Raw genomic sequence first — 24,013 nt, 5'->3', positions numbered from 1 at the left:
ATGATGGTGATGATGATGATAGTGGTAGAGATTATGGTGGAAGTAGAATGGAGGTAGAGATTAAGGTGGAAGTGGTGGTGGAGGAGGTGTTACAGTGACTGCTGATAATGGTAGAGGTGGAAGTAAAGGTGGTGGAGGTGATGACAGTGCTGGTGGAGGTGAAGGCAGTAGTCGGTGGTGGTTGTGGTGGTGAAGACAGAGGTGGTAGAGATAGTGGAGGTGGTGGTGATGGAGGTGGTGACGGTGAAGATGGAGGTAGTGGTGGTCGAGGAGATGATGGAGAGAGTAGAGAAGGTAGATTTTGCGAATCAACGTGACAATGTCCATAGGGAGCGGAGAAACGAACACATGATAAATCTTCTACCCACACAGTCTGAAAATGAAAGGTGAAGAATGTCTCTTCTCCAGACAGCTTTGGTATAATCAAAGGGGCTTCAGTTGACACTGGGTTAACAAACGATATCTTTTCTCTGTGCAGTCTTAAAAATTGATATCATCTGAGATTCAAGTCTAAATTCCTATAGGGTCCTTTTACTTCTGTTTCCTGTTGCCACTCTCTCTATTCAATTTTCCTTCCTTCAGAGACACTGTTGGTTGAATAATTTTTCACGTTTGTGAACTCACACTCGTAGGTCATGATAGCCTCAAATCCCACTACAGACATGTGTCTGCTTCTCTGTCTCTTTGATGCATGGATTCCTGTGGTGAGATGATTGATTAACTGTGCAAATACAATCCTTTTCTGGACCTTCTATCATCTCTCTGAAGTGCCAGTTTGAGGCTATGAAGCTGTGGACTGTCCAACATGTCTGTCATAAGCCTTTCCTATATATTAGCACACGGGAAACCCTGCCTTATGACTCGAGGTCTTTGCTTCTTAGTCCTCATATTTAGTTGCTTTAATTTGCTCTTGAAACTCTTGGCTCCTTAGCTGCCCGAGGCACTGATCTCTAGGTCAGTGATAAATTCTGCCCAGTTAAGCCACATGTCTAATTTCCTCCACCACTTTCAAAACAGAGTTTCTGGTTCTGTGCCTCCTCACCATGGGCTATGTTGCTGGCGTGAGAAGAGCCCACTTCTTTTTGGAATCCTACTTCCTTTACCAGTTCAGAAGGTCATGGCCCCAAAGCTGGCACCACAGCTAGAATGAATTCCAGGGACTTGTCAGGCTCCCCATCATTTTGTACAAGCCTGGTGTTTGTGCTCGCCTTCCTCGTTGGCAGGTCTGAGAATTTCCACCCTCGTCGATCCATCTCGCATAGCCACAGAACAGACGGAAACCTGTGGCGTCTCTTTAGTGTGTGGGTGATGCTGGAAAACATTCCTGGTACCAAACTGTGGTAAGTGTGCCCTGCCAGGACCTAGGACTTTTGGGAAGTGACTGTTTGTCCCAATTAAAAGTGTTTTATTGTTAAGAAATGAGCTTCCTGCTGAAGCTCTTCTTTCAACAGCCCAACTTTGTTAAGTGAATGCTTGTGGCACTCACTAATCTTCCGTCTCTGACAGCCTCCTGGCCAATGAGATAACAAGTTCAAACTATGGAAGCAAAATGCATTTTATTTATTATAATTCTAAGATGTTTTCAATAATGCAGATAGCATCGACTTTGCAAAGTGGGTGTCGTGACTTTCCAGAGGCCTGGGCTGGTCAGCAGCCTGCCAGTGCAAACACATGCTGTTCTCAAGCCTTCTTGCGGGCGTCCTCTGCTTCAGATGGGGTCTCCTCCACTGTCATGTTTGGCCTTCTGAGGAGACAGACTAGAGCACTCTAGACTAAGACAGGCACCTCTGTGTATTAATAGTGCCTAAGATGCTTTGCCTCTTCCATGCTTTGACTATTTCTGTTCTTCCCTTGGGAATAATTTTAGCAACTAAAATGTACTGAGCATTTATCATCTGCCAGGCACTGTGCAAAATGCTTTTCCCAGATGATGACAGTTAGCATTCAAACCATGGCACGAGGTAGGTACTTGTCATCTTATTCCTGTTTTATAGATGAGAAACTGAGGCACAAAGAAGTGAAGTGACTTTTCCAAGGTCACACAACTGGCAAGAGATGAATTTGGGATTTGAATTGACTTAGTGCTACACCAGACCATTGTGTGAGGTTGGTGACAAAACGTGATAAAATGAGCCAACAATGCTAACTGCAAATGAAGGTTTGATCATATAAAAGGAAGGAGGTCTCTTGGCCTTTCAGCTAAAAACACTTTTGAGAAATGAAAAGGAGATGCTGTCTGTCTCCAACTTTCAGACATCTTGTGAAGACCTTTTTTGTCTGATATTATCACAACTCTAGGCCTGCAGGCAGCCTCAATGACTCTCCTTTCTTCTCGAAGGCAGTGCCTTTTTGGTTGCCTAATTCTGCTTTTCTCGTCCTTCTCTTAAAGATGTACCGCGTGTTTCTATGAACCTTTTCTTTCTTTGCTCCTTCATCACTTATATGGGTAGACTTGCCCAGTTAGGGAGGGTATCAGAGAAGTCAGTTTCTTGAATCACTTCAGAGATGCCTGTTGGCTAAATCCAAGAGAAAGGGGTTATTGCTGAAATCCTGAGTTTAAGATGGCTGTATGCAAGCTGATCTGTTTGTACACACAAATGGGTGTGACTATATTAAGGAGGCAATGGCAGGAGGTTACATGTTGTGTTCTCAACCAAGCAAAGGGAAGAGAAGGGAAAATTGGTGCAAAACAGACAGGAATTTCTGTATCTACCTTTTGGCTGAATAGATTCGAAATATAAACTTTCCATTCCTATCCAGAGAACGTATCTGAAATCGATTAGCATTTCTGGCACCACCTATGCCAAACTAAGCAATGCATTCAGTTTGGAGATCTTTTAGATCTTGTAACAGGATACCTGGAAAACAACTCAGAGAACACTGATGCTTTTTAGACATTATCAGGCTCTCTCTGGTGTATTCTCTCTCTCTAATATTCATGACAAAAAAAGAGCACAGCATTGTCATTGGTCCAGATTGCCTTACAGAAGAGTATTATTCGCCCTTCCCTAGGTGTCCCCAAGACACTCACACTCAGAACTTCACCATCTGAGCCACAGAGAAGAACTTTGAAGTTGGGTGATCTCAATAGGCTTGTGTGAGCCAGGAAAAGATGGAGCTATTCTTAAGATAAGAAAGAACATCAAAAGTTTGTGAAAATCAAGATACAAAGGAGTCAACTGAGAACTAGGTTTTACAATGATGGAGAACTATAGTGTGTCTCTCTAGATGTGGCTAGAGTGTGCTGTTTGAAACAGCTGTTACGTTGTTTGATTTCAAAATATGTTACGAGAAGGAGGGAGGGAGAAAGGGAAAAAAGAGGAAAGAAAAGGAAGGAAGAAAGAAAGAAACAAAAGAAAGAAAGAGAAAGAAAAATGTGGCTCTGGCAGGAAGCTATAGTGTCGAGGTATCAATTTGATATAAATGAGGCTGCATTTGAATAGCTTCAGTTCTCAGGATAGTGAGGACTTTCTTACCCTTGAAAGGTGAGGAGAGGAAAGGATTGGCTCCCATGCTGTTTCCAAGGTCTCAGGACTTTCAAGGTCATCTCTCTCATTAGGGAAACGTAAGTCTGTGATTGACAAGGATTTTAGGGTCATTTAGCTCCATCTGCTCCTCCACACAGGGACACTGGAGTTTTAAGTGAGATTTATAGAAGACCCAAGCAGAAGCTCTAGCTAATCACATGGCATTTCTGAACCTCTCCTGCACGAATATGGAAGACAGTTTTGCATAGTGTTTTTTTCCCTAATCCTCATATCACACCTTCTAAATGACACCTTTGCCTATTGCCAGTCTAAGGTTGTGGCTATAATCAACTAAGAAACACTAGCTTTGTGTTTTACAATTCTCCACAGTGTCTAACATCCACTATTGCTTTTACCAGGATGTTGCACATAGTAGGTGCTCAATAAATATTTCTTGGTTGGTCATTAATTGGAGGACACAGATAATTAATCTCTTAGATTTCTGATTATACTTTTGGGACTTTTGTGATAGTTGTAGAGTATAAATTCAAAGGTTCCAGCAGATTGTGAGATAATTTGCTGGAAAAGTAGCTATTTTTTTGGTGAAAAAAAAAATCCCTGGAAAAAGTTTTTAGATTTTGGAGCTGTAAACAAAGAATGGCATGGAAAATACTTCATGAAACTTCCATGTAGGAATCAGGTAGTGTTTGAGTTTTTCCTGCTTGTGAACTGCTAAAAACAATTCAGGTGAGAAAATGAGTGTCTTTATATCAGGGAAAAGGAAGTAAAGCATGTATGTGTCCAGTTCTTGCTAGAGATGAGCCTTCATGCTTTGATGGAAGTGTTAGTAGATAAAACTGGCTTTTGCCCAGACCCTTGCTACCAGAATGTCAGAGAGTGAAATTTAAATGTGTTTGGTGAAAATCAAACTTGTTATCACTTACTGTTCTGACAGGCAGTAATGAAGGGGAAAAGTGATTTGATTTGACAGTCTAAAGGAAAGGGGGCCCTAATGAAGGCTGATAGGATTATTTTTTTTCTTTCTTACAGAGATTAGTGTCATTGGTACTCGTTCTTTATGCATGGGAGACTGAGCAAATGACAGAAGTGCATGAAGGGTACAGTCTTAAAAGTGAGACCAGTCACCCTGGGGAGGCTGACAAGATAGGCATTGAGAGGGTATGGCAAAAAAGAAAGTGCTTTTGAATTTACTATTTTTGTTTATTCCTGGAGAGATTTATTTCCATGAGTAACCTATTTCCAGTGGTTTGCAAATACTTTTCTAGTTTAAGTAGAAACTTGAATTGTCACATTAGAGTTAAATACATTGTAGATTCCTTGACATTCTGAAGATGTTTGATTAGATCAGTTAACTTTTCCAATGAGAAGCTAAAATAGGCCCTAAATAAGCAGCCATGTGGACCAAAGTTGTATATCCCTCAATCAGCCATTGTTAGAAAATTTTATTTAAATCCATGATTTCTAAAGTTTATTAGCTGTCTTTAGCAGTGTTGTTTAAAAACAGTTTATTAAATTTTCTTTCAGTAGAAATAAACATTTATTCCTTAGACTCATGATGATTATTCAACCTGTATTCCCTTGGCAGTTCCAAATTTAACTATTGTGTTATGGTTTTCCCACTGACCATAAAAATGTCCCAGATAATCTAATATTTTCTCATTCATGCTGTCTCCCATGTGTGGAAGAGTTTGAACCTCACATCTGGAAGTAGCAGGGCAGTAATTTCCCAGACCACATGTCTCATTAGGGGGCAGGAGACTGAAAGACATGAGTACCATTCTTAGACTGAGAATGCAGGAGGGAGGTGCATGTGTAGTGAAAAACTGAGCAAATGATAATGACAGGCTGAGCTGAAAACTTGTAAAAGTTCTAGGGCTGAAGGGCTTTTCAATCCGTCATGTGTTCGCTGCTATTGAAGCTGAAGGCCGTGTGCACACAGAAGAACTGCTCCCATTCAAGGCTCATTCTCATATGCCACAGATGCAATTTACAAAGAAATGGATACAGCAATCACCAAACTACTTAGCAAGTATTTACTGAATATCTGCTATGTATTAGCCACTCTTCAAGGCATTGGGGGATACAAGAAAAAAGGCAGAGAAGCCCCCTTGTCATGGAGTTTATCTTCTGGTTGAGTGAAACACTCCATAAACCAATTTAAAAAGTACATGAAATGTGTCATATGCAGATAAGTATAATGAAAACAAACTAAATCAGGATGAGAGACTGACGACAGAGGGAACAGATATTTTAGATAGGATGTTCAGGAAAGGCTTTTTCTTTTCTTTCTTTATTCTTTTTTTTTTTTTTTTTTTTTTTTGAGATCTGGGTGCCTTTATTAGCAGAGCCACTACTTGAGGGGGATGAAGCTGGAGTGAGTGGCCCGGATGTCCGGCCAGCCATGCTTCACGGGCTGGCAGGTGATGGAGAATTCGCCCAGGTAGTGGCCGATAATCTCTGGCTTGATCTCCACCTGGTTCAAAGTCTTGCCGTCGTAGACGCCCACCATCTCGGGCAGGATAATCATGTCCTGCAGGTGCGTCTTCACCACTTCCGGCTCCTGCATGGGCGGTGCCTCCTTCTCGGCCTTGCGCAGGCGCTTCAGCAGCGAGTGCCGCTTCCGCCGAAGGCCCGAGTTCCGCCACCGCTGCGCGGCTCCTCGGCTCTCGTGGGACGCGTCCCGCAGGGGTTCCAGGTCCACGCCACGGTAGGTGAACTTGCGGAAGGTCCGCTTCTCCTTCCCCTCTACCTCTGCCATCTTGCCGGATCCTCAGAAAAAGCAGTAAAGGCTTTTTCTAATGAGGTGACATTTGAGCTGAAACTTAATGTAGTGAAGGAGGAAATCATGTGCGTCTGTGGGAGAATAAAAAAGGAAGGACCAAAGATCTAAGGTGGGCATGTTGATATGTCCCAGAAACACGAAAGACATTACTGTGGCTGGGCGGGATTGAGAAAGACCATTAGAGGTAAAGATCCACGAGGTCATGGGATTAACTCCTGTGGGGCCTCCTGGGATTCTTTGGTAAATGCCATGGGAAGTCACTAGGCCAATGGGATGATCAGACCTAGTATTTACCAAAGAGAAGGCTCCAGGGGAAGGAATCCCAAGCTCACAACTAGACTGGATAGGGTTAATGTGCCTATTACATTTTCGGTTGAACCAGTGAAGAAGCAATTGGTTATGGAAGGTTGTTTTTTAGGGTAGAGTCATGGGCTGGAAACAAACATTTGTGAGTCAGCAATGTCAAAGTAGCAACTAAAACCAAGAGATTGGATGCAATTAATTAAACAATGAAGAAATTAAATAAAGATGTTTACCAGTTCTTTTTTTTTAATTTAATTTTATTTTATTTTATTGCATTTTAGGTTTCGGGGTACATGTGATGAACATGCAAGATTGTTGCATAGGTACACACATGGCAGTGTGGTTTGCTGCCTTCCGTCCCCTCACCTGTATCTGTCATTTCTCCCCATGCTATCTCTTCCCACTTCCCCACCCCCCCGCCCCTCCCCCATTTCCCCCCAACGGACCCCAGTGTGTAGTGCTCCCCTCCCTGTGTCCTTGTGTTCTCATTGTTCAGCACCCGCCTATGAGTGAGAATATACGGTGTTTGATTTTCTGCTCTTGTGTCAGTTTGCTGAGAATGATGGTTTCCAGGTTCATCCATGTCCCTACAAAGGACGTGAACTCATCCTTTTTGATGGCTGCGTAATATTCCATGGTGTATATGTACCACATTTTCCCTATCCAGTCTATCATCGTTGGGCATTTGGGTTGGTTCCAGGTCTTTGCTATTGTAAACAGTGCTGCTATGAACATTCGTGTGCACGTGTCCTTGTAGTAGAATGATTTATAATCCTTTGGATATATACCCAGTAATGGGATTGCTGGGTCAAATGGGATTTCTATTTTTAGGTCCTTGAGGAATCGCCACACTGTCTTCCACAATGGTTGAACTAATTTACATTCCCACCAACAGTGAAGAAGTGTTCCTATTTCTCCACATCCTCTCCAGCATCTGTTGTTTCCCGATTTTTTAATGATCGCCATTCTAACTGGTGTGAGATGGTATCTCAATGTGGTTTTGATTTGCATTTCTCTGATGACCAGTGATGATGAGCATTTTTTCATATGTTTGTTGGCCTCCTGTATATCTTCTTTTGTAAAGTACCTGTTCATGTCCTTTGCCCATTTTTGAATGGGCTTGTTTGTTTTTTTCTTGTAGATCTGCTTTAGTTCTTTGTAAATTCTGGATATCAGCCCCTTGTCAGATGGGTAGGCTGCAAAAATTTTTTCCCATTCTGTTGGTTGCCGATTCACTCTACTGACTGTTTCTTTTGCCGTGCAGAAGCTGTGGAGTTTGATTAGGTCCCATTTGTCTATTTTGGCTTTTGTTGCCATTGCTTTTGGCGTTTTGGTCATGAAGATGTTTACCAGTTCTTGATTAGAGTTTGGGGCTAATCTATGTATGGATTGATACAGCTTTATATCATTGGGCTCAGTCGTTTAAAATGAGGAAGATCACCACCCGCAGACCTTGAGTAAAATCCAGCTCCTGTTAGACCCTTCCTACCTCCTTTCTAAGGAGGAGGAGGAGTAAAGTTGATTCTTCAGATCCCCAGATACTGTTTGGAATACTTGTCGCTATAGGGTCAAGTCACTGTGTTTTAAAAGGCATGCGTTCATAGTTCATCCATCTCTTCTGCCGCTAGTCTTCTAAACAGTGGATTTAGAAACATGGTTTTACTCCTTGGATGTGACAGGCCATTTTTCCACTTCCTCTATGCTCTTCTCCCATGTGGCAGCCTGGCCTACAGAGAGTGACTTCACCTTCAGAAGGGTGATCTAGGCCTGTCTGGTGATGTTTTATTTTCTAGCATTTCTCTTTGGGTAGTGCAGGGGTTCAGCTACTTTTGTCCCACAGCTGATTGGCTACCTGTCTTGGTAGTTCCTTTAAATAAAAATAATCATTTCTGGATTTAAGGAAATAGAAGAGGAACACTCACACTGGCCAAGAATCCAGATCCTTTAAACCGTTTTCCCAGCGGAGAACTGTGTCTTGAGCAGCACTGGCTGCATGCTCATGGCACTTTTTTGTATTTTAGTAATTGTCCATGTGTGTTGCTTCCTGGGGGAACCTCAGAGGGGAGGAGGAATGAGGAATAGGCTTTAGGTACCACAACCTGAGCAGAATCTTTCTTTTCAAAGACGCTGCTAGTAAGCATGTGGTTTCCTAAATATGATGAAATACCTTAAAGCAATGCAGGCTTTGTAGATGGCTTTGACTTTTCTTCTCTGACTAGACTAGCTCCTTCGGGGCAGGGATTTTGTTTTGTTCACAGATGATACTCCAAGTGACTAACATGATTCTATGTACATGGGAAGCACTCAATAAGGCTTGTTGGATGAGGAAAGAAAATAGTAACCCTGGCCTTATCTATTTTCTTGGAAAGGGGGAAATATTATATTCTTACAAGGAGCCATTTCTTTCTCCTTTTTATCATGGCAGGAGAATTCACCTCTCCACCAATGATCCTTTTATTTCCAACCCTCTGGAAGTAGCCACTGGGTATCAGAAGGCCATTTGCTGCCTCACCTGGAGTTTGGAAAAGTCTCATCATGCATCCTTCCAGCTCTTCTTGAAACTCTTGAAATTATAGAACAGGCTGTGATCTGATATTGAATGATGATGACCCTCTACTTTACCACACAAACCTGCAGCCCTTAGCTTGGTTAGCTCACTGCCCCAGAGACACTGATGGATGCTGATCCCATGTGTACTTGATTGCATGCTTCTTTGGGCTAGGAGAATTGGAGGTTTGTCTTCTCATAGATTTTACCCCTTCTCTGTGGTCTGAAATCTCTAGCTCACAACTTCCTTAGAACACCTGTGGAGGTTGGATTTTTGTCTCACTCTCTTGGCAGAAACTAATTGACTTCTTGTATTGTTAGTGTATACACTAACAATTAACAAGCAGAGCTTCTCAAGCTCAGTGTTGACCAGAATCACCTGGAAACCTTGTTAACTATTTTTGGGCCCCACTTCCATAATTTTTGACATAGTAGATATAATGTGGAGCCTAAGCATTTGCATTTTTAACATGTTCTCAGGTGATGCTGACACTGCTGATCCTGGGACCATTTGAAAAACACTGGGCTGGTGCCCTCAATCCTGGCAGCTCACTGGACTCACTGGAAGAATCTTATAATGTCTGTAATGCCTGCACCTCAGTCCAGACTAATTTAATTAGACACTCTGAGTGTGGGATGTAAACATTGGTAGGTATAAAAGAAACCATCATTTTCTCCTGGAATTACCATAGGTCTATAATAAAGGAAATACTGCCTTACTGACAATATTAGGGACAAATACATCTCTGAGATGATGCCTTTTTAAAAATGCCAGTGGACTGTATTTCGTTAGGACAGTGGTTCTCAAAGTGTAAAACCTGAACTAGCATCTTCATCATATGTGGGCCTCATGCCAGACAGACATACTGAATCAGTGACTTGGGTTTGAAGCCCAGAAATCTGTTTAACAAGCTTTTTCAAGTGATTCTGATGCTCACTTGATCCTGAGAACCACTACTCAACATAAAGTGGTTAGAAGGCTTAATAGTTAAATCAATCATTCTCAAATATAGCTGTGCAGTAGAACCACCTGGGGAGCTGTTAAAGATATATAGGCTCCCTAACCTCAGATATTCTGATTTGATTGTCCTGGGTGGGCATGTGTACTTTTCAAAGCACTGCAATTGATTTTATGGTACAGCCAGGGTTGTACAATGACTGAGATAAATATTGTTTTGTAACCAATTAACCTAACCACTTACAATGGCTGCGGCTCTATTTCTACATGAATGAATAGATCTTCTGGCTGACCAGATTCGTTATAAATGGACATGCCAGTTAAAGTTAACATCACCAAATCCTGTAGGGGACTTGGAGTAAAGTATGTATAAAGAATACAGCTTGGAATGTAAGTGGTAAACACTACCTGTGACTATAGCTACAAGTAACGTGACGGAGTACTTGAGGATTTGTAGTTTAGAAGAAAAGGAGGGTGTGGTAGATTAATTGCAAAAATGGCCACAATTATTCACCTCCTTATGTCCATACTTCTTTGCAATGTGATTCTGATACTTCTTCCATGAAAAGGTCAAGTTTATTTTCCAATCCTTGAATCTGGGCTGGCTATGTCAATAGCATGTGGCAGAAGTAACATTGTGCAAGTTCTCCAACCAGGCCTCAAGAAACTTCATCCATATCTGTGCTCTCTCAGAACCCCATTGCTGTTTTGAGAACTAACTCAAGCTGGACTCCTGGAAGTTGAGAGACCAGCATAGAGGAGAGCTAAGTTCCAGCTGAGGCCATTCTAGATTTGCAACCCAAATCAATCCAGCAGCTAACATGGGCACATGAGGGAGCCCACCTGAAACCAAAAGAACCAACCAGTTCGGTACAGCCCAAATTGCGGACTGACAAAACCATGAACTAAATAGATACTGTTTTAAGTCACTAAATTCTGCATAGTTCATAAGATAACAAAGCCTAACTGATACAGATGATACAAACTTACGGAGTTAATCCACATATTCTTAACCTGAACTGGTGAGAGTTAACATAAGACTTAGTGGTTTACTAAAAACTGGATGTAGGAAGAAGAGAGTGTAAGTGTACAGTGCCTGAAACAAGACAGCATTAACTCCTTTGACAGCTTATCAAAATCAAAGGCTTTTAAAAAATACATGCAATCGACTAAAATTTTTCATGAAAATTATTTTTGTAAGCAAGGGAGGGAAAGTTTTGTGACTCACAAGGAGAGGGACCTGGGTCATGTAGGTAGCAGAAAACTTGTAGCACTGAACAGGAGAGAAGAGACCATAGCATTAATTTAGTAAATTTCAGTGCTATGTAAAAGGAGATGATAACCTGCTTAAAGGAGCTATAATATTTGTTTGGAATGAATGTCAAATGAAAGACATTCATCAATTTGGTCTTTTAAGTTTATCTCTGACCATAGGAAATGCCTTCCTGTGTATGTTGTCAGCTGTTTTCTTCATTAATACATGTGTGGCATATTTGTATTTTTGTTTTCCTAGTGGAGGGAGCTTGTAGCTCTCTTGGTTCTCAAAGGGATTGCGATTACCATAAGCCAACTTTTGCCCCAGGTTAAGAATCCCTAAAAGATTAACAGAAAAATTCAGAATGTGAATGCAGAATGATAGGTATATACAGTATGGACAAGTGCTTTAAAAGTGTAGGCGATACCTGTCTTGGGCCACTGGTAGAAAAAGAGGTATAATTTATGAGAGCCATGTGCCAGATATTTCATGTGTGCCATTTCATTTAATCCTTAAAAGTGCTTTACAAGTTGGTTGCTGTTATCTTTATTTTATAGATAGGACTCTAAGGCTAATGAATATAAGCTAGTGAATCAGTTTGGGTACTTTGATCACAAGCAACAAAAAGAGCAACTTCAACTGTCCTAATTAGTACAAGAGATCAGCTCATATAATTGCAAAGGGGGTGAGATAGGCGGAGCTTCAGTTATGGTTTGATCAGGGCTTCCAATCATTTGTTCTGAGATTGTTTTAGTTTAGTCTTTCTCCTTGTTTTGGTTTTGTATTCTAGCGGCTTAGTTTGTGGTAGGTGCAGCAGGTCTAAGTCTCTGAACTGTACACATCGTTTAGAATTAAAAACATAATGTATAAAAAGCTTCAGCTTCACTAGGACTGAACAAGCTCAAGTCATATGTCCACTTCTGCATCAATTGCTGTGGCTGTAGAAAACTACTCTAATTGGCTTAGGCCTTGGTTGTGTTCACCTTTAAAGACAGGATGGCAATGATTGACTAGTTTTTGTTTTTGTTTTAAAGATGAGGTCATCCTGTGTTGCACAGGCTGGTCTCGAACTTCTGGACTCAAAGTATCCTCCCACCTCAGCCTCCCAACTAGCTTGGGCCATAGGCACACACCACCACACCAGGTTATACTGACTATTTTAAATGATCAAGTATAATAACAGTCATTTCCATCTAGATCCCTCAGCTCCCACTCAGTGGCAGAAGAAAAAAACAAAGGCCATTAATATCCACCTTGTCTAGTAGGTGATGAAAATAGCATTTGAACCATTTTATCTCCAACTCCATCACATTATTTCCCTTATGCCTACACTGTCATCATCCAGAAAGTGAGAATTCTGCTGGACCTTCAGGGTTGGGCAAAGGGAAGTGATCTTAAAATATTCACTAACTTATAAGAGCTTTTGAGGTCTGGAAATGAAAAGCATGATTGTACGTGAAAGCAGAGAATTAGCAGTAAGGGTTGTCCCTTGCTCCATTGGTAGAGTTCTTAGAAGACGAGCAGTCATTTGTTCTACTATCCTGACAATTCATGGAATTTTTATAAGCAGCGATTTTTGTAAAGGAGGGGTTAAAATGACTGCTTAGACGTTGACAGCCTATCTCTAATAATGCATGTTAGGAGAGGGAAGACAAAGCTACAATTCAGCTGCTAGGTCTTGGTGATGTCATAAACACTTATGACAGCAGTAGAACTTTAAGATTGAATTACCTTCTTTGTACCCACTGAAGGAGCAAGTCTTGCTGTGTGTAACACATTGTGTAAGCTAAACAGTGTTTGGCAGTTTTCACATGGCACATGGGAAGAAGGGAACTTGATCTGTGAACCCAGAAGATCATGGATCTGATAAGCAGAGAGGTAATTTAACCCCAAAAATTGCTTTGGTCTCTGATATGTAATTTTCAAATTAAATAAATTAATATGTGCTGACATTTTCCTAACTTACACTTAAGGAACCACAGTTTGATTAGTCTAATGACAAGATTCAAGTTGAGCATCTCATTATGTAACTAAAAACACCATAGTCCAGTATCATAAAGTTAGTTAATAATTTTAGGTACATTAAAATTTATAAGTCAAAATTCATATAGTAGGAAAAGGGATAGAATCAAGTTTGTTTCTTTTTTCTTAGCAATGAAACATTTTATAGCAATATTACCAGTTGAATATTACAGGAGTAGAAAACACTGACAGTGTATTTAATATTTGAATTAACAAGGCAAAAATACCAGCTTTGAAAATCAAGAGAACTGTGGATGATAAATAATTGATGTCTTCAAAATCAAGGAGAAAATGAAGTTAACAGAACAGACTTGAAAAATATTAGTAAGTTTTTTAAAAAAATCTTTTTATTTTTGGTCACTCTTTTGATGTTATTTTTACTAAATATGAGCATATTTAAGAAAGATTTTTCTCTTTTTTTTCTAGAAAAATTTAGGGTGACTAAAAATTATGAGTCGTGGATTGCCTTAATTCATGAACAGTTATGGAGAAGATACCTCAATCATCAACACATAAAAAAATCTGCTTTAATTATAGTTTTGTATTTTTTTTATGACAGTTTTTAAAAAGAGAGTCATAGAAGCCCTTTGGCTATCTGTAGTTGTTTATAGTAGAGCGGAATGTGAAATTAAATTCAAGCTGAGGACAGATCAAAGATTCATCAAGGAAACACCCAAATAATGCTTAAGTATTGACTACTGTCAGAGTGTTCAAAATCCAAAAGGAAAACTCATTAACTTAAACCATATAAACATGTAAAAACATTTAATAATAAAAAAGATTTTGTCCTTTAAGACTGATTTGTTGTATTTCAGAGCACTGCTAATCGCTCAAGGATTGGATACTGCAAAAAATAATAATGACTTCCTCTTTTATCAATAGTAGCAGACCTTTGATTTTGCTGGATTAATTCGTATATACTATCAATAAAATGCATTTAACCTGCTCAGATATGTACAGTGATCTTATCCTCTAAAATCATTCATACATTAAAAGAAAAAAATGATCTGATCAATTGTATTGCTTTTAAATAAAGAACATTCATTATAGGAATGATTTTGTAGACCCAGTGGGCCCCAACTATCAAAACAATGAAAGATTCTTCTGGAAGTTCTTGCTGTATTCACTTTTGTCTTTTCCAGGATGCTTGTGGTTTTCTTCTATGTGAAACTTCCCCTTCCAAACATTTTTCCCAAAGGTAAACTTGTGGCTTGGGGTCAGTTGAATTGGCTAGCCTAAGCTTGGCTGAAGGATGGTGCCAACCCAGATAACTAGAACCTGTGAATTTTTCCCTAGCCCACGAGGCCTTATCTAATGTAAATGGAAAGCAGAAGTTATTAATGATATACATTGAAGCCTATTGCCCTGAGGGCACTGATACAGTTCCCACCTATACCTAAGAGTATAAACCACCAACCTGGAAAAATGGTGTTGCAGACAGAGGGCTGTGCAGTGAATATGTAAAATGAGTTGGTGGTTTAAATCAAGAGCTCAGTTGACCAGAGACCAACTCACAAAAACCACCAGTACATTTTATACCCTTTTTGGCAGTATCTTCAGAGAGCAACTTAATGCTGAATGACCGAATGATCATCTACTTTGATATTTCTTGTGAAGCTTACAGAAGAAAACATGCTTTTTGGATGACCAAGATCCCTGCTCAGAAGAAATGAAAATGGTCAATTCCACTGTGTCATTGTCAGAAGGGCTGCCTTAAACCGAAGATGCTTTGTGAAGCAACTCTTCTGCTTATTTGTACCAGTAGACTTTACACGAGCTGAGTTTTACACAACCATATAATGCTTTGGTTTTTATAGATTATCATTTATTGGGGGTGAAGTGGAGCAAATAAAACTCCAGGTTTCTGTATAAGCAGACAGGTAGTACTCAAGAAACAATGAGAAAGAACCCTTCTTAACAAGAGTACTTTGAATTTTAGAGTTAGAAGAATGCTTAAAATAAAAAGGAAGATATCAACATTTAGTAAAACAACTCTGATAAGGAAGTTATTTTATTTTATAAAAGAAGAGTTTAAGTACATTTGACTAATATCGCATAAGAAACAAAACCAGGTCTAAAATTCAGTTTTTTAAAATGTTCCTATTAAGCATGCTTCTTTTCCCACCCTCAACCACTCTCTTTCTATTCTTTCCTTCTTCCCCAATTAAAAATAAATACAACTTTCTTAGACAAAATGCAAAACTTTAAACAATGAAACCATAAACCATTTAGATCATAAATAATTTGGCCAAATCGTTTTGAGGATCAGCCCAAACAAAGGTGTTTCTTTGGAAACGTAAGGCTATACACAGCCTGATTCTTGCCACAAGGAGCTTCCAATCAAGTCTAGAGTGAGTTCAGACCAGATTTTATTCCTGAAAGTAGGACAGAGGTAGACGTTCACACTTAAACTTCTCTGTCAGGCCAAAGCAAACTGACGTTTCTACAATCTAGAAAACTCTATCTTGCACCCCAGGCCAGGGCTTTTCCCTTCCAGAATAGATAAACCATCTGAGGTCTTAGGGAAAGTCACTGAGTATGCATAGCACCAGAGACACAGAAATGGCTGCACCAGTGGTGGACTTGGGGTGGGGAAAACTTACATAGTATGTACATGGTAGAGTCAGCTCAAGTGCAGATTGGTAACTGCTCAACACACATGCACACACGCAAAACACTTGATTTGCCTGACTCTCCTATCACCTCTTCCATCCTAAATTCCCAGAACCCCTCTGCAGCCACTCAATTCCCTAGTACCTTCTACCTAAGGCAGGAGCAACCTGCATGCTTCCTTCTTCATGGTAAACTATCAGATTTTCCCCAGAAAATATAGCACATCTATTCATATGATAAATGGATCCTAGTGAGTTAATACACACCCCCCTCTCACATTTTGCCTTCTTCCCCTCAGCAATATTGCCTTATTCTAGAAGCATAATTCAAATTATGTCGTTAATAAAATAAATCATTTAAAGACTAAGAAAAAGGATCGTCCACCAGTCAGACTCTCAGTGGGAAACAGAAGGCTCAGTCAAGTGAACAAGAGTTTGAAGAAACCGTATTTACAGAGGGTCGTTTACAAAGCTGTGGGTGGGTGGAAGTAACCACTAGGTACAGTGAAGTAACCTGGGGTTAGTGATCTGTTATTACATTATAGCTACCCTTACACTTGAAGGATTTGGGGTAAAGAGTCATTAGATGATCCCACAAGGAGAAAGCCGCAAGCTCACAAGAAGAGGCTGCCTTGACAGGGGCATAAGTATTCATCTTAAAGAAACAGCCTACCTGAGGTGCCTTCACAGGGAGGTAGCCTGAAGATAGCATACCTTGTCTTGAATTCCTTCTTCCTTTTCTTTTCTCTTGGGACTCCCAGTGGGTGAACCCAGGTAGAAGCTGGTGGACAAAGGACTGTATATATCACACAGTGGAGAAGAGCAGAATCTAAGTCTCTAGGGGCAAACAGCAGATAATTAGTACTTGGACATTTGTCAACAGTTGGAAATTTTGACAGACTCCTTTAAATGATGTGGTAGAAGCTCCTGCCTGTTTGTTCTACTGTGCAACTGATCCCAAAGTTTCAGATTTGGAAAATGGAGTTTTGAGTATAAAACTTTACACCGTCTGATACAACTGGTAGCTGGTTCTGTCTTTTGCTGATGGGTGGCAAATAGCAAGTGGGCAAGTTTGCTGAGGATGTGAGGGATCCGTTTCGAACGTTTATGTTTGAAGTTCCATTGGAACATCCAGTGGAGATGTCCAGGTTGTTAAATAACTGGATCTGGGTCTAGAGATGAGATTGGGGATATAGATTGCACAGTAGACCGCATTTTTCATTGCTGCCCTGAATGGCTGAAATTAATGGCATCCATAAGCTTGAAGTATGTAATGCATCTCTTGGTAATGGTAGAATCCAGGCCAATTCCCTTTCACCACAAATAGAAACCTTTCTAGTTGCTCTTGTCAGAAGTTTTGTACAGGGGAGTCAGGGGTTGTGGTGGGGGAAAAAAAAAAAAAGCAGATTTCATCTTCTTGGCAAATGGGACCAGGAATGAAGATGAAAATCTACAAAAACATACTACCTTAAAGAATTTTAGAATTAGGAAAACAGTTTAATAAACAAATAGACATATATCGCCTGATGAATAATTGGTTTTCTTTTAAATAAGAAAATTATATTAACCACTACACACCAAATATTGAATGAGTCAGCACAAATGAGCAGTTGTTACGAGAGACAGCAGAAGCCAAAAAAGTAAAGTTTGAAATTGTATTAAAGAATGTAAGTCGGCCGGGCGCGGTGGCTCAAGCCTGTAATACCAGCACTTTGGGAGGCCGAGGCGGGTGGATCACGAGGTCAAGAGATCGAGACCATCTTGGTCAACATGGTGAAACCCCGTCTCTACTAAAAACACAAAAAATTAGCTGGGCGTGGTGGCGCGTGCCTGTAATCCCAGCTACTGAGGAGGCTGAGGCAGGAGAATTGCCTGAACCCAGGAGGCGGAGGTTGCGGTGAGCCAAGATCGCGCCATTGCACTCCAGCCTGGGTAACAAGAGCGAAACTCCGTCTCAAAAAAAAAAAAGAATGTAAGTCATGGTTAAAAGCCACATTTAAGTACTAGGTAAAGTTCAGAGAACTTGGTGAGCATCCAAATGTTAAATGAACTGCTTTAGAAAAGGCAACATGTTGTATTATATCATAGGTAAAGTTCGAGGTTGAGTTTTGGGTATCATATGATATCAGCTAATATTTGCTGCTGATTCTGGTTGCCTAGTTAGTAGTCTGCCTGTGAAATAAAGTAGTTTTAGAAATTTTGCCATTAAAGCTGCCCAAGTTTATAGGCTAAAGCTGTGTGTCTTTCCATTTATTTTCACCACACATTTTAATTCTAGGTGCCTTGCATTTATGACTTTACTTGACTTAATTAAATACGTATTTTGTGTTAATGAGTGATGAACTTGGCATTGTAGGCTTACAATAATTAAGGATGTATTAGACAGAAACCAGCTAATACAAATTTTTACTAAAGAAAATTGGTTGCTTTTGTTATGCAAATATCCTTCATATTAATTAAATAGGGCCAGGCTTTTAGAACCATCATAGTCTATTGGATAAAATGTCAATTATTATTTTGGAAGGCTTTAAATGCATATTATTAACCTAAGAAGCTGTAATGGGCACCATTAAAATACTTTGTACTGTCTCATCAAAATCTTTTTATATAGTAAAAAAATGTGATTTGCTCTCAGCTAAATAAATGCCAGAAGTTTATAGATATGCCAACTGGAAAACATTATTCTTTATCACCACCCCATGGGAATGAGTGGGGGGATGGGAGAAGCCCTTCAAGGGTTTTGAAACTAACTGAACAAAGCGTGATGGGAATTTTCCAAATTCTATCCTATCTTTTTATGGGTAACCCCATAACTAGGGCTGTCCATATGTGCAAAGTAGTTTTAAGAATTATTTGTTATAAAAGAGAAGGAAAGGATTGATTTAATCCTTTAAGTGATGTTAAATGGCTGGTTTAATGAGGTTTTAAGCCAGTTATTTAAGCAGCATATTAATATAATACCTGAAAAAAAAAACACATGTTGCACATCAGTATCCACACTGACATGTTTCAAGGAAATATCCACATCTCTTCACTCTATTGAAGCTATAGTCTATCAAATGTTGCCAGACTGTGATTTTAAAATCCATGTGTTATACAGAAATTTCTATTATAATGACATCCCTCTAGTCCCCTTATTTTAACAATCATCTATTAAAAGTAAATTATACGTTTAGCATTATTTACCACAGCTCCAACCCTGGCTAACATACACAACTATGTGATAATAATGAGTTTAGCCCCTAGAGAATAAACTATAAAAAGTTTTTAAAAACACCTTAATATAAGAGAAGAAAAATGGCATAAAGGGTCATCTAACTTCACAATAAAGTAGAACATACACATTTTTGCCTTTGGGGGCTTGACTAAATTTCTGATTGTTAAAAACTTATATTAGTATTTAGAGCCGCCATTCAAAAGATCTTTAAAAAACTTGTCTTGCTATAAAGAGTGTTGGTTACATTATAATGCTTCTCGATCCTAAAGCACCATTAATAGACAATTAATGAGAATGATGACAGTTACTGTCTTCCATTTCTGAAGATGATGAATATTGATTTACATATTGCTATTTATGCTTCCAGATGTGCCCTTTGTGTACTTGTTCATGATTTTGCTGAGGTGAGCTTTCCTCTTTCACTACACTTCTTCCAAAAATTACCACACTCTCTCAGCCTCTTTCTGTCTCCTCACTTATTATTATCATTTTTTGAGGGAGGGGCAAATATTTGTTCCAAACCTTTATCCATGCTTAAGAACAAAATAGATGCCCTACTGAAAAGGAGTGAGGGAAAAGTGGCATGACTTGATTTTGCACATAGTAAAGAATACCAATTACTTATTGCTATGTTTCCTGAATGGAGGATGATTCTCATTTAGGGAATTGATAATTATAGATTGAGGAGAGATGGGATGTGGGTAACACATGCACAGGCTGCTGTGACTCCAGGTGGTCCCTGTGGTCCCTCAGTTGACTGTCCAAGCCTGGGGCATTTTAGGAAGTGGCTTTCCTGGAGTAACTGATTCAGGTCCAGTCAGGCATCTAGTTGGTTGTCCATAGAAAGGTATGAAAGCCACCTGGATGGGCAACTCCCTAAGACACACTCATGAGGATAAACAACAGTCTCGAATAATAAGTTACATTCCTATAGCATCATATAATTGACAAAACATCTTTATTTTGTTGATCGTTATCATAGCTTTTCAAGAGAGGTATTACTACCTTCTCTATTTTATAGGTGAGTAAGATGAGTTCCTGAGTCATTAGTTACATAGCTGTTACCAAGGTCACTCAATTACATATACGTCAGCCACCCATTCCCCATCTATATTGTCAGTGGATCTTTAAGAAAATAAAAACTTGTGCTTAGGCAGAAAAATACTTTTATCAGAATTAAGGCCCCAAAATAGCTGGCAACATTTAATTAAGAAACAAACAAAAAAACAGCCATCATATCTGTCTGTCACATCACTTCACTGACCTAAAAAAAAAAAAACAACCATACAAAAGCTGTCTTATTCACAGGCATTGTACTACAGGAAGGCATCCATGCTTCCTCCCAAGTCTCTCAGAGTAAAGAAGCTGTTGTGTGTTACATTGTCAAGCAGAAAAGAGAGCACTAAATGAAGTTTTCATAAGTGTATTTTCTTACCACATGCATTCTCTGTGCATATTCCTTTGGAGTAATGTTAGGCATAACTGGCATCCACAGTGATATTTTAATGTCTTCAGCTTCCTTAATTAATTTTCTTTCTACATATGTTCACATAGCATTAAAAATGTTCCACTAAGCCAGACATTAGGATATTGTTGAATAAGCAGATATTTATTACACATAGATGGACTTTAGCCTATTTTGAGCCCATCTACCCATCAGTGGTGTTTGTAGTCTTGTGATACTATCTGTGACCCAATTTTAAGTATGATCTCATTTATATGTGGAATCTAAAAAAGTTGATCTTACAGAAGCAGAGTAGAAAAGGTGGTTAGCAGAGGCTGGGGAGGAGAGGAAGCAGATGGGGCAAGGGGAGATATTGATCAAAGGGTACAAAGTTTCCTTTAGACTGGCAGAGTAAGTTTTAGTGATGAATAACACTGCATGGTGACCACAGTTAATAACAATGTATCGTGTAATTCAAAATTGCTAAAAGAATAGATGTCCAATGTCCTCACCACAAAAAAGTATGTTGGTGCAGTGATAGATATGTTAATTAGCTTTAATGAATCTTTCTACAATGTGTTCATAGACCAAAACATCACATTGTACCCAATTTAAATAAACAATTATTATTTGTAAATTAAAAGTTAATTAATAAAAAATTAGAAAGTTGCTACTTCCCAAATGTACTTACAGGTTAACTGTCACAGGGAAAAGCAATGTCAGTTTCCTCATGCACATCCTTCTAGTTGGTCAAGTAGATGATTTAACTTGAATTAATATACCTTTTTCCATGAGACTAATAAATATGTTTTAATTTAAACTAAGAAAACCCAGTTTAAAATATTTTTTTTCTGAATTAGCCTTTGTATGCAAAAAAATTGTTCATTATTGACAGAGACAAAACATTCTAATGTGTGATGGAATTTTTGCTCTCCATCTAAATCATGTTAATATATAACACAAAACATTATTGTCCTGTTTCATATAGAAACTGCAAGTTTATTTTGTTTGAAACATGGAGAAATAAACTCCTGTTTTGACCTTCTCTTTGTTGTTCTAGCTGTGTGTCATTGACACTGGCGTGACTTGCCATGGGAAGGTGTAATGAGGCAAGACTGGGATTGTAACAATTATTAACCTACAAATATGCTATGGCAAAGTCAAGGCAAGCCAGAGCGACACTTCTAAATATCTCGGGAAAGAATACTCATGTTTGAATTACTCATTTTATTAGTTTGTTTTGATGAATATGGGAGAAATTAATAACTTTTAAATATAAAGAGTCACCTAATGTCATTAATTGGGCATTTCACATCGGCTGATAGATTGGCCGCCCCCCCACCGCCTGTTTGGTGGTAATTTATTGAGCTGGGAAAGCTTGAGTTCGGTGTAGCATCTGGTTTTCAGTGATATCCTGCTGGTCTTATCCAATTTTCCAGCTGGGAGCATGAGGCACAGGGAGGTCGAATGACTTGCCTAAAGGTCACCTGGTAGCTCAACTGGGATTATAACTCAAAATCTTTCTGATTTTCCCATCCTTTGCTCACTAGACCACAAAACTCCCTTGATCCTGTCTTCTCAAGCTTGCCTGAGCAGGAAGCAAATGTTTAGGCCTAGAAAAAAAAAAAAAATCCCAAATTAAATACTGGCCACAGTCATTTTTAAAAATGTGTGAAGCTTCCATTGGTATAACTCTTAGGAAATACTTCATTTACATTCTAACACCTGAGAACGTTTGTGACCATATGAGTGTTATCTCTTTCCAAGGGGTGTCCTTGGGAAAGTCCACACCTATTGCTGCTTGGATGCTACTTTGGCCAAAAGATTTTAGGAACTCCAACAATTTGATGCTTGTGGTAGGAGAATACAACCACTTGAATATATAATGGACCTTGCTCATATTATACTCCGGAACAGGGCACTTGAATCCACCAAGTGCTGTAAACTACCTAGCTCGTCCTATAGTAGAATTCTTAGGCTTTTTCCTCCCTCAGCCTGCAAATTCTCCCCATGATTTCATCATGGCTGGCCTGGCAAGTTTTCATCATTCAGGTCTTAGCAGAAATGATACCTTCTCAGAGTGAGACTTGCTTTAACCTCCTAATGTAATGGCTTTCATTGTCTCATGGACCCATTTTTTTCTTCATTATATTTATTGGCATTTACAATTATCATTGATCTTATCTTAAAAACTCTCTATGTCCTAACTCTGAGTGTAGAATTCTGTCTGTCTTGCTCTTCAGCATATCTTGGACAATGTTTGACATATAAAAGAAGATCAATAAACACTTTTTGAAAGAATGAATAGCCATTTTCAGTAAAAGAAGGGCTCTCTTCTCCTTATTTTTATTATCATCCAAGGAATTTCAAAAGGGATGCCCATGGGGTAGTGAGGGTAGATGGAGATGACCCTCAGCCAGCCAGCCAGATCAGGTGAATTAACCTTGGGGGTCAACAGGATGACTGATGACAGCTGTCCCTGTCACATCACCCTCTCATCCATAGTTTCAGCCTTGGAATTGCCCTCAGGCTTGGCTTGTGACTGGTGGTGGAAAATCAGTCTTGTTATATTTATAGTCACACTTCATTTTTGATCTAAATTTGCACTGCCCACCTTCATCACCCATCTCATTTATACAATTGATAATAATGATTGGTCACTTCCAAAAGCCAAATCCATACTCAAAGGCTGACTAATATGCAGAATATAGAAGAAAGTATCCCAACACCTGAACAGAAATTTCCTGTTTTTATATTAATAGACATAATATGTTGTAATCTCCCGTAGTGATACCTTTAAATAAATCTCTTGCTAAAATATTTAAGGTTGTCAATGTTTTTAATAAGTCAGCCAGATTATATTTCAGACTTGCTTGATATACACTAATTTGTAACTTTTTAGAGGAAATAAAACTGTATAGTACATATATTCCTGCTGCTGGTGATTCTATACAAAAGCTACTCTGCATTTATAACCTGATAGTCTGGTCATCATTTTATAGATCAGAAGACAGGACTGCAGAGTGACTTTCTCAAGAGAGGCTTCTGTAGAGTGACTTTCTCAAGAGAGGCTTCTGTGTTATTCTGGCATCCCAGTGAGTGCTTACTGCAGGAATTACGGAAGGAAGTCCCAAGCACCTGTTTACCCCATCTGCCTTGCTATGCGAAGTCATTTCTGTAGGAACTGGCAATTTTGCCAACAACATGGAAACTATAGAAAGTCACTGCATGATGGTCTGTGTGATTGTGTTGGAGAATTGGATAGCAGTGATCTCTGGCAGTGAGCAGTTTCCCTTTCACTTGGCAAGGAGTCCTCTGGGGACATTTTGAGGTTAATGGAGAAAGGCAGAGTGACATAAAGTACCTGTGGTACTGTTCTTTATGA

The 24,013-nt window shown here is 39.4% G+C and overlaps 1 long non-coding RNA gene and 1 pseudogene across 2 annotated transcripts in view; one reads left to right on the top strand and one right to left on the bottom strand.

Annotated features, from left to right (window-relative positions):
- The window catches only part of LOC141585679 (uncharacterized), a 378,650-nt gene that overhangs the window by 219,592 nt on the left and 135,045 nt on the right, over positions 1–24,013 (top strand). The window lies entirely within an intron of this gene.
- Positions 5,769–6,257, bottom strand: LOC101042914 (small ribosomal subunit protein uS19 pseudogene; annotated as a pseudogene).

Source organism: Saimiri boliviensis, chromosome 9 (genome assembly GCF_048565385.1).
Source record: "Saimiri boliviensis isolate mSaiBol1 chromosome 9, mSaiBol1.pri, whole genome shotgun sequence".
In the NCBI taxonomy this organism is placed as follows: Eukaryota; Metazoa; Chordata; class Mammalia; order Primates; family Cebidae; genus Saimiri; species Saimiri boliviensis.
The sequence above is the reverse complement of the archived record's forward strand: the minus strand, read 5'-3'. Positions and strand labels throughout refer to the sequence as shown.